Consider the following 20,036-nt stretch of genomic DNA (forward strand, 5'->3'; position numbering starts at 1 on the left):
TATTCTCTTTTATCCTCATTTTATTTATAGTATTTTTTCCTTTTTCATCCTCATTTTGATTTATAGTATTTTTTCCTTTTCATCTTCATTTTGATATGTAGTATTTTTTCCCTTTTACATGCCTTGGATTTAGTTTGTTCTTTTGATAGTTTTATAGGGAGAAGTTTAGTTTATTGATTTGAGAGATCTTTCTTATTTCTTAATGTAGATTTTTATAACTGTGAATTTCCCTCTGAGCACTGCTTTGGTGTGTCCATTAGGTTTTGGTGTGTTGTGTTTTCATTTTCTTTCATCTGAAGACATTTTCAAGTTTCCATTGTAATTTCTTCTTTGACTCATTGGTTGAGTATATTATTCAGTTCCATGTATTCAAGAATTTTCCACATTTTCTCATTATTGATTTTACAGTTTCTCTTATTTTGGTCAAAAAATGATAAAATTATTTTAGTTTTATTAAGTAACAATTATTTTGTGGCCTAACATATGATCTGTCTTAAGGAATGATCCATGTTCACTTCAGAAGAATGTGTATTTTGGTGTTATTTGCGGGGGGTGTTCAATATATGTCTGTTAGGTCTAACTAGTTTATAGTGTTGTTCAAGTCTTTCTGATTCCTTGTTTATGTTTTTTCTGGTTCTATTCATTATTGAAAGTGAGAGGATGAAGTTTCCAACTATTGTTGAACTATCTGTCTCTAGTTCTATCACTTTCACTTTTTATATTTGGGGCTCTATTTTTAGGTGTATATATGTTTATAATTTTTATGTTTTCTTGATAGATTGACAGCTTGTATCATCACATAACATCTTTCTTTGCTCTTGTAACAATTTTTGTCTTAAAGTCTGTTTTGTCTAATACTAGTACTACCACTCTAGCTCTCTTATAATTACCGTTTTCATAGAATGTCTTTTTCCACTTTCACATTCAGCCTATGTGTGTCTTTGGGTCTAAAGTCTCTTTTAGACAGCATATAGTTGGGTACTTTTAAAATTCATTGTTCTAGTCTCTACCTCTTAATTGGAGAGTTTATTTTATTTAATGAAATTACTCATGAGAGCGTATTTTGCCATTTTGCTGTTTTTTATATGTCGTATCATTTTATTCCTCCATTCCTTCATTATCACCTTCTTTTGTGATAGATGTTTTCTGGTGTACCATTTTGATTCCCTTATAGTTATAATTTCTTTTAAATACATATTTTAGGTATTTTCTGAATGGTAGTCTTGGAATTGCAGTTAACATCAAATATATAACAATTTAGTTCAGAATAATACCAGCTTGGTTTCAATAGTATACACAACTTTTGCTCCTGTATACCTCCATCTCCCCATCCACTTTATGTTGTGATAAATTACATATTGTTGTTATAAATAACATATAAATAGATATAAATGATATAAATCAATTTAGATGTATAATTACTATTTTATGTAATTGTATTTTAAATCATATGGGAAAAAAAGTGATGTTGCTAACCAAAAATACATTAACAATTCAGGTACTAAAATTACAGATTTTTACATTTACTTACATTGTTATCTTTATTGTTTCTTTCTTTTACTTTCACCTTATTTGTATCTTTAAATATAAGTGTCATGCTGGGTGTGGTGGCTCACTCCTGTAATCCCAGCTTCTCAGGAAGCTGAGGCAGGATAATCTCTTGAGGCCAGGAGTTTGAGACCAGCGTAGGCAACACAGTGAGACCTGTTTGTAAAAATTTAAAATAAAAGTAGCTGAGCATGGTGGTGTGTCTGTAATTCCAGTTACTTGGGAGACTGAGGCAGGAGGATTGCTTGAGCTTAGGAGTTTGAGACAGCAGTGGGCTATAATCATGCCACTGTACTCCAGCTTGGGTGTACAGAGCAAGGCTCTGTCTCATTTTTTTTTTTTTTTTTTAATCTCTTGTAGCCAAGATATAGTTTGATTATTATTTTTAAATTGATTTTGCCAACCTCTGCCTTTTAGTTGTATATTTACATTTATTGAGGTGGGATTTACATCTGCCATTTTGTTACTTGTTTTCTGTATTTCATTTATATACAGGTGCTCCTCAATTTATGATGGGGTTACATCCCAGCAAACCCATCATAAATTGAAAACGTCATAAGTCAAAAATCCACTTAATCTACCTAATCTACCAGGCATCGTAGCTTATCCTAGTCTACCTTAAACATGCTCAGAACACTTACAGTAGCCTACAGTTAGGCAAAATGGTGTAATATAAAGCCTGTTTTATAAAAGACTGTTGAATATCTCATGTAATTTATTGAATACTGTACTGAAAGTGAAAAACAGAAATGGGATGGTTGTATGGATACTCGAAGTATGATTTCTACTGAATGCATATTGCTTTTGCACCATCATAAAGTTGAAAAATAGTAAGTGGCACCATTGTAAGTTGGGTACTATGTATATTGTGCTTGTTTCACTCACTCTTTACTGCCTCCTTTTATTTTAAATAGATATTGTATATTTTAATTTCATTGTTACTTCGAATATATTGTAAAATTTTATGGTTGCTTGCGGGGTTTCAATTAACATCTTAGTTTATAAAATCTAGTTCAGATTAATGCCAACATAATTTCAGTAGTTTATAAAAATTTGTTATTGTATATCTCCATTCCCTTTCCCCATCTTTGTGCTATTGTTGTCATACATTATATTTTTATATATTGTATGCTCATAACAAATGTTTGTTGATTGCTTTATGCAGTTGCCTTTTATATCAGGAGCAAAAAGGACTTACACACAAAAAAATATACTTACATGCCTTTTATCACTACTTAACTTGTTACTTTTGCTAGTGTACTCTATTTCTTCCTATGAATCCCTGTTAATCTCTAGTGCCTTTCATTTTAGCTTGAAGGATTTCTCCTCGTGTTTGTTGTAGGGCAACTCTGCCAGTGACAAATTCTCTGATTTTCTTTATCTAGAAATGTGTTAGTTTGGGTGTTTTCTTTTAATTCTGAAGGATAATTTTGCTAAATATAGAATTCTTGTTTGACAGTCTTTTTCTTTTATTACTTTGCATGTTATCCACTGCCTTGTGACCTCCATGATTTTACATGTGAAATCAGCTGTTAATCTTATCAAGTATCCCTTTAATGTGATGAATTGCTTCTTTCAGGATTCTCTTTGTCTGTTTGGCTTTTGTCAATTTGATTTAAATGTGTCCTGTGAAAACTCTATCTCTGAGTTTCTCCTACTAGGGATTTGCTGAGCCTCTTGGATGTATAGATTAATTTCTTTCATCAAATTTGGGAAGTTTTTGGCCATTATTCTTTCTGGCCTTTTCACTTTTTTCTTTCTGGTACTTTCATTAGGTGTATGTTGGTTTGCTTGATAATGTCCCACAAGTCTCTTAGATTCTGTTTTTCTCTTTCTGTTCCTCAGATTGGATAATCTCAATAGACCTGTCTTCAAGTTTGTTGATTCTTCTGCCTGCTCAAGTCTGCTGTTGGATCCTCTAATGAATTTTTCATTTCAGTTATTGTAATTTTCAGTTTTGGAATTTCTCTTCGGTCACTTTTTTGTAATTTCTGTTTCTTTATTAATAGTCTCTTCTTTGTGAGACATTGTTCTCATGATTTCCTTTAGTTCTTTTATATGATTTCCTTTCCTCTTTGAGTATATTTAAAATCATTGTTTTAAAGCCTTGATCTTATAAATCCAGTTTCTGGGGTTCCTCAGAGAGAATTTCTATTACTTTATATTTTCCCTTTGTATGGGCCACATTTCTTTGCATGCCTCATAATTTTTTACTGACAACTGGACGTTTTAAATACAATATAGCAACTCTGGAAACCAGATTCTTTGTCTCTCCAGGATTTGTTGTTGCTTATTGTGGTTGCTGTTGTTTGTTTAGTGACTTTTCATAACTAATTTTGTCAAGTCCATATACATTGTCATTTGTGACTAGTGAAGTTTCTATTTCATTAGCTTACTGGTCAGCTAGTGATTTGATGAAAATTTGCTTAAATGCCTGGAATCCCCGCTGAAACAAACAAAAAACTCTCCCAGTCTTAAGTGGTGGGCTGTGTGTATGTGTGTTGGGGGTGGAAATATTTTCAACATTCAGATGGGCTATTTACATCTCTTCCTTAACCTTTACTTTCTGTTTGTGCAGAGCCTGGAGGTCAACCAGGGTTTAGAGCTGAATGCCTTCTTGGGTATTCTCGGTGCATGTGCTCCTTTCTAAACATGGATGTAGCCATCTAGAGACCTAGAGATTTGTGGGAGCTTATTTCACAAAACATCTTCATTGCCCAGCTTTTTCTCCCGAGCTCTTCTATGTGTCTTTTGTTTTCACCAATTTTTATCCCTTGTTCCAGGTGGCCACAACTGATAAATTTGCCTTTAAGTGTTTTTGACAAACATCCCTTGGGTAGTTGCCTTTATAGCCTTGTGGAGTTCTGAGTTTAGTGAAATAAAGGCGCAAGCCCCTTTCACTGGTCCTTAGGCAACCACCAGAGAAGTAAAAATAGACAACAACAATTCTCTCAGAACAATCTTCACTTTGCTCCTCTGGCACCAGGAATCACCTTGAGAATTCAGGCTGCTTATTAAAAGTAATGCCGTTAAAAGTAATGGCAAAAACCACAGTTTACATTGTCTTCTTTTAATGCTACTTTTTTTTTTTTTGACAGAGTCTCACTCTGTTGTCCAGGCTGGAGTGCATTGGCACAGTCAGCCTTGAACTCCTGGGCTCAAGCAATCCTCCTACCTCAGCCTTCTGAGTACCTGGGGCTACAGGCATGCATCACCATGCCTGACTAATTTTTAAAAACTTTTGGCAGAGACAGGTGTCCCTATGTTGCCCAGGCTGTAATGTTATCTTTTTTTTTTTTTGAGACGGAGTCTCCTGGGTGACGGAGTCTCCGTCACCCAGGCTGGAATGCAATGGTGCGGTCTCAGCTCCCTGCAACCTCCGCCTCCCGGGTTCAAGCGATTCTCCTGCCTCAGCCTCCTGAGTAGCTGTGATTACAGGTGCGTGCCACCACACCTGGCTAATTTTTGTGTTTTCAGTAGAGACGGGATTTCACCATGTTGGTCAGGCTGGTCTCGAACTCCTGACCTCATGATCACCTGCATGGGCCTCCCAAAGTGCTGAGATTACAGGCGTGAGCCACCATGCCTGGCCTGTAATGCTATCTTTTTAAAGGTGATATTCACATAATCAGTCTTGCCCCTATTAGTACATATACCTGTGAGTTTTGACAAACATAGTATCACCAGAATCAAGATTTACAACAGTTCTGTCACTTCTCCACGGCTGTTAGTCTTTTCCTCTTCTTCTCCACTTCCAATCCCTTGGCAGTCCAATCTGTTTTATTATTTTGCCTTTGGAATAATGCCAGTTAAATGAAATAATGCCTTTTGAGTCAGGTTTCTTTTACATAGGATAATTTATTTGAGATTCATCCCTGTTGTTGGATATATCGGTACTTTCTTCCTTTTTATTACTGAGTAGTGTTCCATTTTATGCATATGAAAATTTGTTTACACATTTCCCAGTTGAGAGATGTAGAGTGGATTCTAGTTTGGGGAAATTTATGAAGAAAGATCTTACAACTATTTGTGTACAAGTTTTTATTTAAATGTAAATGTCTCATTTTCCTTGTGTAAATACATTGGATTGAGGGTGTTATATGATAAGTCTATTTAAGCACTTTTCTTTCACTTTATTCTCTTAATGTTAACATTTTGCATACTATAGTACATCAAAATAAGAAATTAACATTGGTACAAGACTTTTTCCTAAGCCACACTACCAATTTTATTCGTATTTTATGAGTTTTTCCCACTGTTGTTATTTTTCTATTCTAGAATCTACTCCAGGATCCCACATTGTACTTAGTTTCTTGTCTCTTCTGCCTTTAATTTGTGATGATTCCTCAGTCTTTGTGTACCATGCCCTTGAAGAATACTAGTCAGTTATTTTGTAGTATGTCATTTAATTTGGTTTTGTCTGATGTATCTTCATGATTAGATGGAGAGTATGCATTTTTGGCAAGAATATCACAAAAAATCTTCTTAATACATTGTGACAGGGTGTACATGATATTTAAATTTCTTATTATTGATGATATTAACCATGATATTAACCTTAACCACTTGGTTTGTTTGCAGAGTTTTTCTACTGTTAAAGTACTATCTTTATATTTGTAATTAATAAGTATCTTAGGGAAGATACTTTGAGACTATGCAAATATCCTGTTTCTCCTCAATAATTTTAGCATCTATTGGTGGATTCTTATTACTGTGTTATTACAGTGCTTATTACCCTGATGTTCTAATGGTGAGTTTTTTACTTTCCTCATTCCTTATTAACGAAGAATTCATTAATAGGAATGCTTTTGTAAGAAAGAACTATCACTCGTCTCCATCTCTTTATTCAATTGTTTGTTTATATCAATATCTACTGATGGATATTTATTTTATGCCATTAGTCATAATCCAGAACAATTATTTTGTGTTTTGTTTTCTAACTTTGGCCTTTGGGAACTCTTTCAGTTTGGCTTCTTTGCCATTCAATGTGTCTTCTTACCACTGCATTCTCATCCTTTTAAATCATTTTCTTATTTTTTAGCACTATGGCAGTTTCATTTTGTATTTTCCCTGCCCTACTCCTAGGAACAACCACTTCTAAAAGCATCCCTGGTTCCTTTTATTGGAGAATTAAAGATTATGATCTGGATAATAGGTACATTTGTTACTACTGAGTTATTGCTACTGGAGTATCATTGGTTCTATACTTCTTCAGCAGGCACAGCTTAGAAATATTTATGTGTATACTAACTCATGCATTTATATACATTTGTAATTATTTCTGTTTTTGTCTATTTGTATATATGCATTTTAAAGCTATGAGTTTGTTATGATAGCTTTGATTCAAATCCAACATCATAGGACAGGGTGTCTTCTAGCTTTCTTGTTTTCTTTATTTGTACCTTCATTCTGTGACAGTGAGAAACCTGGCTGTTATTATTTACTATACGTTTACTTATTTGATCAGCCTTATACACATATAAGACACTGGCAATATGTTTTCCAAAATAGTTACAATATTTTACATTTCTACTAACAATTTTTGAAAGTTGTCTAGGTGCTTTGCATCTTTGCTGACACTTGTATCATCAACATTTTTTAAAGCCATTCTAGTAATTATGTAGTGGTATCTTATTATGGTTTAGTTTGATTTCCATGATGACGAATGATGTGGAGCATCATTTCATATTCTTGTTTGGTATATCTTTGCCTATTTTAAAAAATGGATTATTTGGCCAGGTGTGGTGACTTGTGTCTATAATCCCAGCATTTTGGGAGGTCAAGGCAGGTGGATCACTGGAGGTCAGGAGTTCGGATCAGCCTGGCCAACATGGCGAAACCTCGTCTCTCCTACAAATACAAAAATTAGCCAGGTGTGATGGTGGGTGCCTGTAATCCCAGCTACTCAGGAAGCTAAGGCAGGATAATCACTTGAACCCAGGAAGTGGAGGTTCCTGTGAGCCGAGATTGCAGCACCATACTCCAACCTGGGTGGCAGAGCAAGACTCTCTCTCTCTCTCTCTCACTCTCTTTCCTCACACACACACACACACACACACACACACAAACACACACAAAATTGGGTTATTCATTTTCTTATTATTGAGTTTTGAGAGTTATTTTTGTATTATGGATGTAAGTCCTTTATCAGATATGTGATATGTGAAATTTTTGTTCCAGTCTATGGCTTGTTTTTTGTTTGTTTTAAATTTTCTTACCAGTATCTTTCAAAGACAGAGTTCTTAAATTTGATGATACATAATTTATCCTCTTTTTCTTTTGTGAATTATGCCTTTGGTGTAATATCTAAGAAATTTTATTTAATCCAAGGTCATAAACATACCTATGTTAACTTGTTAAAGTTTTATACTTGTACTTAGAAGTTTTACAGTTAGGTCTACATCCATTTTGAGTTAGCTTTTGTATCAAGTATGATGTTATAGATGGAGATTCTTTTTACATCTAATTATTCCAGTACAATTTATTGAAAAAGACTATTCCTTCTCTATGTAATGGTCTTTCTGCTATAGTCACAAATAATTTGATCATATATATGTGGGTGTATTTTTTTTAACCCTCTGTTCCATTACATTGGTCAATATGCCTCTTCTTTCTTCATTACTGCAGTATCTTAACTACTGTAGCTTTACATTAAGTCAGGAAATCAGGTAGTGTGAAGCTTCCAACTTTGTTACTCTTTTTCAAAATCATTTTGGTTATTCTGGTTTTTTTGTCTTTCTATATAAATTTTAGAATCAACTTGTCGATTTCTATGAAGTGTTGTGCTAGGGTTTTATTCAGAATTGCTATAAGTCTGTATATCTGTTGGGGCAGAACAGATGACCTTATAATTTTGAGTCTTGCGATCTATGAATATGGAATATTTCTCACTTAGGGCTTCTTTGATTTATTAGTGTCTTTTAATTCTCAGCATACAAAGCTTGTACATACTGTATAGATTTATACCTAAGTATTTCACATTTTTGGAGTTGTCTGACACGTTTCAAATAACTTTGTTGCTAATATATAGGTATATGATTTTCTATATTAACTTATCTTGCAGTTCTTCTAAACTAAGTTATTACTTCTAAGTGGCATTTTAAATTGTGTAGGTTCTTAGTGTTTTTCTGCATTTTGTCTGTGACTAGACACTGCATTCTTTCCAATTTGTATGCATTTAATTTCTTTTTTTTTTATTTGAGACGGAGTCTAGCTCTGTCACCCGGGCTGGAATTCAGTGATGTGATCTGGGCTCACTGCAACCTCCACCTCCTGGGTTCAAGCGGTTTTCCTGCTTCAGGCTGCTGAGTAGCTGAGATTACAGGTGACTGCCACCACACCCAGCTAATTTTTATATTTTTAGTAGAGACAACATTTCATTGTGTTGGCCAGGCTGCTCTTGAACTCCTGACCTCGTCCTCCCAAAGTGCTAGGATTACAAGCGTGAGCCACTGCGCCCAGCCGCATTTAATTTCTTTATCTTGCTTTGTTGTACTGGCTAAATTCTTCAGTACTTTGTTGAATAGAAATGATGAGAGTAGTAAATGGTTCTTATCAAACTGAGCAATCTCCCTTTCATTGAACGGATTGAAAGGCTTGTGGAAGCCTTTCAGTCATGGTGGATGTGGGATGTTGTCAAAGGTTTTCTTCTTCCTCTGTTATCTGACTGGACGTTTATTATTATTATTATTATTTGCCTCAAGGGACCAGCTTTTTTTTTTTCCTATTGTTTTTCAGCTTTCAATTTTACTGATTTCTGTTTTATTTTCATTTCTTTCTTCTTCTTTTGGTTCTAATTTGCTCTTTTTTTAGTTTCTTTGGGAAGATGCTTAGGTCATTAATTTTAGGCTTTCTCTAATACAAGCATGTAATACTGTAAATTTCATTGTAAATGCCGCTTTAACTGCATCTCAAAACTTTAGGTAATTCTTGCCATTTTCTACTTCCATGTAAGTTTTGGAAAATAGTTTGTCAAACCCACAAAAGTAAGAAGATTTGGAATTTTGGTTACAATTCCTGTGAATCTATAAATTTGGAAGAATTTATATCTTTATAGCATTTATTCTTCCAGTGTATGAAATGGTATATTTGTTCATTTATTAAGATCTTTAATAAATTAGTGAAAGGTACACAACTACAGAACCAATGGATGTTAAAATGACAACAAAACAATATTACAAACAACCCTATGCTGATAAATTTAACAACTTAAATGAAATGGACAAATTACTTGAGATATACCAACTGTCAAAGCTTACAGAAGAAGAGAAAGCCTGAATGTTCTTATATCTACTAAAGAAAACTCCAGGCCCGGATAGCTTCACTGGTGAATTCTCTTCACATGGTGTAAGAAAGGCAAAGATGATACAAAAAATTATGGATCAGCATCCCTAATAAACATAGATGGTTAAATTCTTAGCAAAAATTTAATAAATGAAAATCAGTTCTTTATAGAAAGGATAAAACATCATGAGTAAATGGAGGTTTATTCCAGGAGTCAAAGCAGTGTAAATCACCATATAACCAGACTAAAAAGGAAAAACTGTATGTTCATCTCAATAGATACTTTCTGTTGCTGTATAACAAATTATTCCAAAATGTAGTTAACTTAAAATAACTAATCTTTATTATTTCACAGTTTTTGTGTGTTAGGAATCTGGATGCAGCTTAGTTAAGTAAGCTCAGGATCTCTCAGGACAGTATAATGAAGGTGTTGGCTGAGGTTGCATTTATCTCAAGGCTCCAACCAGAGAGGGATCTAATTTCAAGCTCACTAGTGGTTGTTGGCAAGATTCACTTTCCTTTGACTTGTTGGTATGAAGGGCCTCAATTCAATGCTATTATCTGGAGGCTGTTTTTGTTGCCCAGATGGGCCTCTACGTAGGGCAGTTCACAGCATGGTACTTTGTATCATTGAATCAGGGTATTTCCCTGACCTCTTCATGCATGGGAACTGGAGTGCATGAGCACTGGCAGGGGCAAACTTTACTCACTCGCTGTTCCACCCCTCATGTGATGGGGAGTGCAGGTGAGCGGGTGCAGGAGCTGGGGTGAGTGCTTTTGGGCGCCAGCAAGAGCAAACTCTGTACCGCCCCGTGCCTGTGACCCCTGAAGCCCCAGAGGAAATGATACAGTGCCCTTTCAGCTTTGCCATCCATAGACAGCTTAAGTGTTAGCAGCTTAGGAGGGTCAGTATGACGGCCTTTTACACGCTCCTGTGTGGCTCATGATTTCTTGTCTGGCATTCAGGAGGAATGAGGTCACACGAATGACTTGAATATGGTAAATGCTGATGAAAGTGGCTCTCAGCAGGAAGGGGAGCTGAAAAGGGGTTGGAGCAGGAAGGTAATCTTGCCCTGAGGTCTGGCCGTCCCCAGCTAGAATCATCTCCAAAGCTACGCTGGCAAGCTGTCACTCAAAAGTTAAGCTGCTTCTCTCAGACATCCAGCTTTGCTGCTTTTCCCTCGCTGACTGAGCCTGGGGTTTATATGGGCACAGGATGGGGGTGGGGCAAGCCATAGGTAGTTTTGGAAAAGGCAACATTCAAGTGGGAAAACAGGGATGTAAATTTTCACTTTGGGCTGTAGTTCCAGTCTTGAGGGTGGGGTCCTCACTGGGGATCCGCCCTCTTCTGCCCAGAAGTTATCTGCCTCTTGTCCCTGTCATCATCAGATAAAGCTAATGAAGAAAGCAGAATCTGCTTTAGTGGACATCACAGTCTTTTCTAAGTTAATCTTGAAAGTGACATTTTATCACTTTTGTCCTTCACTTCAGAAGGCCAACGGAAAAAATAGGCAAATTGAGCTTTGTCTAAACCTAAAACTTTTGTATGTTGAAGAACACTATGAAGAATGTGAAAAGACAGCTCACAAAATAAGCTATTCTGTGTGTTATATATCTGGTAAGGATCTAGTATCCAAAAAATATAAAGAATTATAACTTAATTTTAAGAAAATGACCCAATTTAAAAATTACCGAAGGATCTAAATAGCTGTTTCTCCAAAGAAGATATATTATATGGGAACTAAAGACATGAAAAGATGCATAGCGTAACAATTCCTTAGAAAAATCCAAATACCACAATGAGATTTCACGATTCATCTATTCAAGGGAATAAAATGTTAAAACTGACCATACCAAGTGTTGTTAAGGATGTGAAGCAACTGGAACTTGCATATAGTGCTGGTGGGTGCATAGAATGGTACAACTGCTTTAGAAAACATTTTCCGAATTCTTTAAATGTTAAACATACATGTACCATTTGATCCAGCTATTCTACTTATGTATTTACTCAAGATTTAAACAGATAATCATAGTTGCTTTATTTGTAATAACCCCCAACTTGAAACAACCCAGATTTTCATCAACAGATAAATGGATAAATTGTAGTATATTTATATAATGGAATAGTATTCAGCAGTGGAAAGGAACCAAGTATCAATGCATGTAATAAAATGAATGAGTTTCAGAATAATTAGTGAGTGAAATAAACCAGAAAATAAAGGGGAACAAACTGTAATAGAATAAAGGGGAGAGATTTTTATTTATTTATTTATTTTTTTGAACAGGGTCTCCCTTTGTAACTTTGACACCCAGACTGGCGTGCAGTGGCATGATACTGGCTCACTGCAGCCTTGACTTCCTGGGCTCAAGTGATCCTTCCATCTCAGCCCCCCATGTAGCTGGGACTACAGGTGCAAACAACTACACCTAGCTCATTTTTTGTCTTTTTTTCCTAGAGATAGCGTTTCACCACATTGCCCAGGGTGGTCTGAAATTCCCGAGGTCAAGCAATTTGCCTCTCTTGGCCCCCCAAAGTGCTAAGAATATAGGCATGAGCCACCATACCCAGTTAAAGGGGAGAGTTTTCAATTCCAAAATGGTGGTGTAGAAGTAAGTTGGCTTCATTCTCTTTAACAGAAAACTGAAAACAAATATACAGTGCCAGGATTACCACCAGCAATATCCCAGAACTCAAATAGGATGAGACAGCTTTCAGAGCCACAGATAAATGAAAAAAACTCCAAGCAGATGGTCTGATATTGTGAAATATACACATATATATATATTTGGCCTTCATCTCCATTTCCTGATGTACAACTCCTAAAATCCTTAGAATCTCCAAAGTCCTATATTTTTGTATGCTAATACTGACTGATAGCTTTAGGGTACGGCTGGTCACCAGAAAAATGAAGGCATGATTAGAAGTTTGGGATTTATAGCCATACCCTGAAACCTTCGGGGAGAGGAGAAGAGCTGAAGGTCAGGTTGTTCACTAATGACCAGTGGTTTAATTAACTAGGCCTATATCATGAAGCCTTCATAAAAACCCGAGAGGACAGGGTTCAGAGAGCTTCTGGATAGCTGAATATGTTGAGGTTCCTGCAGCGTGGCATGCCCAGGGAAGAAATTAAAGCACCACCTCCTTCCCCTATACCTTTCCCTATGCATCTCTTCATCTGTTTCCTTTGCAATATCATTTATAAGGAATCAGAAAACCTGCTTTGCTGAGTTCTGTGAGCCACTCTAGCAAATTGTTCAAACCCAAAGAGTGAGTTGTGGGAACCCCAACTCAAATCTGATTAGTTAGAAGTTCTGGAGGCGTGGACTTGTGACTGAAATTGGGAGGCAGTCTTGGAGTCAGCCCTCAACCTGTGGGATTAGACTCTTATTTCTAGGTAGGTAGCGTCAGAATTAAATTGGAGGATATCCAGCTGGCAGGGCCCACTGCGTACAGGTAGGGGGAACTCCTCACCCCCAAACATTTGGTCAGATAATTCTTTCTTGATTTTCTGGTGTGAGAGCAGAGGAAAACACGGTTTGAGAGTTTTCCTAAACAAGAAAAGCTCTGTGGAAAAGTATCTCTGATACTTTTCCTCTGAGTCTTCCTGGCACCAAGTGCACAGAATCGTTCCCTTCAATTCATGGTTTCTATGCTGGAAGTTGTGAGATTGAGGTGAACAGTCAGCTTCCCTATAATTTCGGGTTCCCTCTCAGGAGAATTCTTCCTCCCTCAACTCATTGGAAGCATTGGTGGTGCCTGAAGATAGAAATATTGCTAAGGACAGGCAGAGTAAAAGGTGGGGAGGTGATAACACCGTCCCTGACATTGCAAATTCTGCTCTATAACTCAACCAAAGGAGATGCCAGATCACAGTGGCTGTTCCGCAGCACCATACTGTAAGAGGAATGTTCCACAGGTCCCCTAGGCAGGAACACCTAACCATCCTTCTCACACTGCTGTGATGTATTCTTTGTGATTTCACCCATTCAGGACAGGCAGCATTTATATTACTTACTAAAGCTGAGGCAATCCTGTGCTTAAGGTGCTATCTAGTACCAAAAAGGAGGCAGTGACCTAGTGGGAAACAATATTCAACAGGTAAATTACGAAGAGTGTCTTAAGCAAACATGCCCAGTGAACACTAAAGCCAGACCAAGAAGACTGGAATAAATGAATTATTCATTGCAAAGATATGGACATAAATCTATAGGAAATAACAAATAGGGAATAGTGACCTCCCCAAAAAGACAGCAAAACTCCAATGACTGATCCTAATGAGACACAGTACGTGAGCTCTGTGACCAAGGATTTAAAATAGCAGTTTTAAGTAAACTCTGATCTCCAGGATAAAACAAAAAAAATCAGAATTTTATCAAAGAAATTAAACAGATTGAAATTGTTTTTAAAAATGAAATCTGGAACTCAGCAATACTTGTCAACTAAACATTTGATTAGATACTGTGAACAGCAGAATGGATCAAGCAGAGAAAAGAATCGGTGAGCTAAAGGACAGGCTATTTGAAAACACACAGAGGAGAATAAAAAGAATGAAAAGGAGTGAAGATTACCTACAAGATACAGAAAATTACTTCAAAAGACCAAATCTAAGAATTATTGGTGTTCAAGAGGGAGTTGAGGTAGAAAACATATTCAAAGAAATAATAACAGAAAACGATCCCAAACTTGAGAAAGATATAAATATCCAGTTATAGGAAGGTCTGAGAACAACAAACAGATTTGATCCAAATAAGATTTCCCTAAGGCATATGTTGGGGAAACTAGCCTCACACCACCCAATGGGTACCCCGAGTCTAGTGGAGACAAAGGAGTTAGAGAAAGAATAAATGTTTAAAAGGCGGGTCCAGGGGACCAGAGCATTGGAGGCTTGCTCACAGACCAGAGCTCTTGGGCTCCACCCAGTTTATTGGTTTACAGGCTCTTTGTTCTTAGGCAGATGGGAGAGGGAGGAAGGGATGAGGAGAAGCATCAGTGAAGGAACTCCTGAGTCATTCAATCAGATGTATAGCAGTGGTGGTTTCTGTGAATTTCCTTGAGCAAAGGTGTGTGTCTAAACTACTTAAGATCTTGAACTTATCAGGAGTGGGTTTCAGGAGGAGCTGAGATGTTTGATTATACTCCCCTCTTTCAAGGGAATGTTACCTCCCTGAGCAACCTGTGGAATGCCACTGAGAGGTTATGCTCTCAGGACATAAAGACATGAAGGCAACAAGGAGACATTTCTCCTCAGAAGCCCGCCCATGGCTTCCCATGAGTGTCTCACACAGGTGAGACCAACTCAGCTGGCACCCCAGAAACTATTCCACAGCATATAATAATCAAACTCTAAAAGGGAAAGGATAAATAAAGGATTCTAAAAGCAGCAAAATAAAAGAACCAAATAACATGTAAACAAACTACAATTCGTCTGGCAACAGACTTCTCAACAGAAGCCATACAGGCCAGGAAGGAGTTAGATGACATTTTTAAATGGCTGAATGAAAAAAAATCTGCCATCCAAGAATACTGTATCCAGCAAATATATCCTTGAAATATGAAGGCCAGGTAAAGTCTTAGACAAAAGCTAGGAGAATTCACCACTATCGTACCCATTTTTCAAGAAACTCTAAAGGGAATTCTTCAATCTAGAAGGAAAAAACATGTGCGAAAAGAAAACATTTTAAGGTGCAAAACTGGCCAGTTAAAGTAAGTACACAGACCATTAATATTCATTCTTTTTTTTTTTCCCTTAGGGTTTTGTTCTATCGCCCAGGCTGGAGTGCAGTGGCATGATCTCAGCTCACTGAAACCTCTGCTTTGTGGGCTTAAGCGATCGTCCCACCTCTGCCTCCCAAGTAGCTGGAACTACAGACATGTGCCACCACACCTGACTGATTTCTGTATTTTTTGTAGAGATGGGGTTTCACCATGTTGCCCATGTTGATCTTGAACTCCTGGGCTCAAGAAATCCACCTGCCTTGACATTCCAAACTGCTGGGATTACAGGCATGAACCGCTGTGCATAGATTCCAAGAATATTCTTTTTTTTTTTTCCCCCGAGACGGAGTCTCACTGTGTTGCCCAAACTGGAGTGCAGTGGCGTGATTTCAGGTCACTGCAACCTCTGCCTCCCGGGTTCAAGCAGTTCTCCTGCCTCAGCCTGCTGAGTAGCTGGAACTACAGGCATGCACCAGTGCACCTTGCTAATTTTTATTTGTATTAACAGAGTTGGGGGTTTCGTCCTCTTGGCCAGGCAGGTCTCGAACTTGTGGCCTTAAGTGATCCGCCTGCCTTGGCCTCCCAAAGTGCTGGGATTACAAGCTTCAGCCACTGCACCTGGCCTCCCAAGAATATTCTAATGCTGAAATTGTGGTGTGCAATTCACTCATAACTCTAGTATGAAGCATAAGAGAAAAATCTATCAAAAACTGTAATAGCTACTGCAGCCTGTTGAGAGATAAAGAATATAAGAATATGTACATTAAGACAAAAAGTCAAAATGTGTGCAGGATGTGATTAAAGTGTAGAGCTTTTTTTTTTTTTAGTTTTCTTTTTGTTTTTTTTTTTTATCTAAAATAAGTTTTCATTTTTTAAAATAATGTATTTACAAGATGATTTTAAAATTCATGTTAACCACAATGCAAAATTATTGTAGATAAACTAAAAATAAAAAGCAATGCGTTAGACCGGTAGTGGTGGCTCATGGCTATATTCCCCTAGCTCTTCAAGAGGCTAAGGCAGTAGGATTGCCTGAGCCCAGCAGCTTGAGGTTGCAGTTAGCTGTGATCCTGCCACTGCACTCCAGCTTGGGCACCAGAGCAGGACCTTGTCTCAAAAAAAAAAAGAAAGAAAGAAAGAAAAGAAAAAATCAACAAATCAAAACATGCTAACAAAGAAAATCACTTAGCCATGAGGAAAACAGTAAGAATGGGAGAAAAGAAGAGGAGACAAGTTAGAAAACAGCCGTTAAAGAAACAAAATGGCAGTGGTAAGTTGTTAGTACTAATACAGAATAAAAATAGATTCAGTTCTCAGTTTAAAGACACAAAATGGCTAAATGGATTAAGAAAACCAAGACCCTACCATATACTGTCTACAAAAAACCCACTTAATCTATAAAGACACAATTTGAAAATGAAAGGATGGAGAAAGGTATTTCATTTATGCAAGTGGAAACCAAAAAGAATCTGGAGTAGCTGTGCTTACGTAAAATAGACTACTAGTCAAAGACTGTAAAAAGAGACAAAGTCACTATAAAATGATAAAGGGGTCAATTAAGCAAGATGATACAACAATTATAAATATTTATGTAACCATTGCGGGAACACCCCAATATATAAAGCAAACATTAATAGATCTAAAGTGAACAGTTTGGTAAAAGAAGACCACATTTTTTTGATAGACGACTATGGTGGATATAGTTTACATTAATCTGTTGTGTATTTCAAAATAGCTAGAAGAGAATAATTCACATGTTTCTAACATAAATAACATTTAAGGTGCTGGATATCCCAATTACACTGATTTGACTTTATAAATTATATGAATGTATTACATTATCATATCCACCTTGAATATAGGTGCACTTAGTACATATCAATTAAATTTTTTAAATAGTCGTAAAGGGAGAGAGAGACTGCAATTCAGTATTAGTGGGGAGCTTCAGTAACACACTCAGTAATGGACAGATCATTCAGACATAATACCAACAAGGAAACACTGGAGTTAAACTACACAGGCCTAACTGACATTTACAGAACATTTGTAAAAAGAGAATGAAATTCTGTCACTTGTGACAACGTGGATGAACCTGGAAGTCCTAGAAATCTTTATGTTAATTGAAATAAGCCAGAGAGAGAAAGACGAATATCACATGTTCTTAGTCATATGTGGAGCTAAAAAAGTGGATCTCATGAAGATTAAAAGTAGATTGGTAATTACCAGAGGCCAGGAAGGTTTTGGGGAAGGAAACTGGGAAGAGAAGTTGATGAATGAGTACAAATTTCAGTTAGATAGAAGAAATAAGACCTGGTGTTTGATCAATTGGTAGAGTAAGCATAGTTAATAATCTGTTACACATTTCAAAATAACTGGAAGATAATAATTCGAATGTTCCTAACATAAGTAAAAGATAAATGTTTAAAGTGATGGATATCCCAATTACCCTGATTTGATCTTGACAGACTATATTAATATATTAGATTATCATATGTACTCCCAAAACATGTACATCTAGTATGTATCAATAAAAATAAATAAATGTATTAGTGCATTCTCACACTGCTAATAAAGACATACCTGAAACTGGGTCATTTATAAAGGAAAGTGGTTTAATTTACTCACAGTTCAGTGTGGCTGGGGAGGCATCAGTAAACTTATAGTAGAAGAGGAAGCATATATGTCCTTCTTCACATGGTGGCAGCAAGGAGAAGTGCCAAACAAAAGGGGGAAAAGTCCCTTATAAAACCATCAGATCTTGTGAGAACTCACTATCACAAGAACATCATGATTAAATTAACTCTCACTTGTTCCCTCTCATGACACGGGGATTTAGGGAAACTACAATTTAAGATGAGATTTGGGTGGAGAGACAACCAAACCATATCATGCATTCCTGAGTATTCTTTTTTTAAATGGAATAAAGGATTCCTCAAAACAGTAAGGAAAGTATACATGCCTTAACATCAAAGTAGGTAAAAGATGTAAATGGACATACTACAGAAGAGGCAATGTATACTACTGATAAAAATATGAAGAAATGTTAAGCATCTTTATTGGCCAGGGGAAGGTGATACAGTTTTGCTGTATCCCCACCCAGATCTCATCTTGAATTGTAGTTGCCACAGTCCCTACATGTTGTGGGAGAGACCTGGTGGGAGGTAATTGAATCATGGGGGTGAGCCTTTCCCGTTCTATTCTTGTGATAGTGAATATTTCTCATGAGATCTGATAGTTTTATAAAGGGGAGTTCCCCTGCACAAATTCTCTTACCTTCTCTGCCGCCGTGTGAGATGTGCCTTTTACCTTCTGCCATGATTGTGAGGCCTCCCCTGGCATGTGAAACTGTGAGTTTGTTAAAACTATTTTATTTGTTAATTGCCCAGTCTTGGGTATGTCTTTATCAGTAGTGTGAAAACAGACTAATGCAGAAGGTAAATCAAGATTATAAGATAGCATTTAACACATATTAGTTTTGAAAAAATTAAAAATTCTGGTGATACTGAGGAGATACTTTTCTGTCTTCTAGCTTAAATGTAAGTTACTTTAATCCTTTTACTAAATGTTCAGCATTAATCTCTTGGTTAAGTGAATTTTGTTATTAAGTAACATGTTTCTTAAGAAGGGCTCATGGGTTTTTCATGTTGGAGAATGCTTCCCATTTACACTTGAAGACCACGTTGGCTAGTTAGAATAAATTATTAATGGTTACTTCAGTAGCATACAGAAGCAGAAAAGGTATAGAAAAGAGGAATTTTGCAGGGAGTTGAGGGAGGAAAACTGTTCTTGCAGAACGTTTGTTGATGAGATGTTCTACTGTTATAGGAAAGCCAAGAGATACTTTGTTAGAGTGATTTATCCCACTAGAATGTGTCCTCCCTGAAAAAGGGACAGTGTCTGCACATAGGAGAATAGAAAGTGGCAAAGAAAAAAGATAAGTAGGTTGGTAAAACTGTAGGGAGTTTAAAGCAATGTTGAATACATTATGAGTTCTAGGTAGTTCACTGATAATCACTTCTCACATTTTCTATGTGTACTCCCAAGTCTCTGGGAGTAGAGTTTTGCATTTTTTTCATTATTTTTGTAATAAATTGAAAAGGAGACTCATTTTTCAGTTCTCATTATAATTAGGTAACATGATTTTAGGAGATAATTGATGTAACTTATTTTTCTAAAATAGTATATATGTTATGAAACAATTTCATTAACTATTCTAAAGAGTTGTATCTAAATTTCTGACTTGTTTCCTTACATTATAATGGCTAAAAACGTAATAAAGTTTTCTGGATTTACTTTCACGTGCACATATTCAAGTTGTCAACCTTGCTAGCATCAGTGTCAAACAATAAAGTACTGTGGGCCGTTTTACCATTCTGGAGGAGAAGTATACCTGTATTCTACATACGTACATTATTTTTCCACTTAAAGGAGCTCATTTAAATGAATGTTACAAATATAATGTACCCTAGACTTGAAGATTCTGCATAAG

General features: G+C 36.5%; 1 protein-coding gene across 2 annotated transcripts in view; it reads left to right on the plus strand.

Moving 5' to 3' along the window:
• Positions 1-20,036, plus strand: part of SLC25A40 (solute carrier family 25 member 40) — a 60,025-nt gene that overhangs the window by 7,896 nt on the left and 32,093 nt on the right. The gene's annotated exons all lie outside the window — the stretch shown is intronic.

Source organism: Rhinopithecus bieti, unplaced genomic scaffold (assembly GCF_001698545.2).
Source record: "Rhinopithecus bieti isolate Rb0 unplaced genomic scaffold, ASM169854v2 scaffold_1558, whole genome shotgun sequence".
In the NCBI taxonomy this organism is placed as follows: Eukaryota; Metazoa; Chordata; class Mammalia; order Primates; family Cercopithecidae; genus Rhinopithecus; species Rhinopithecus bieti.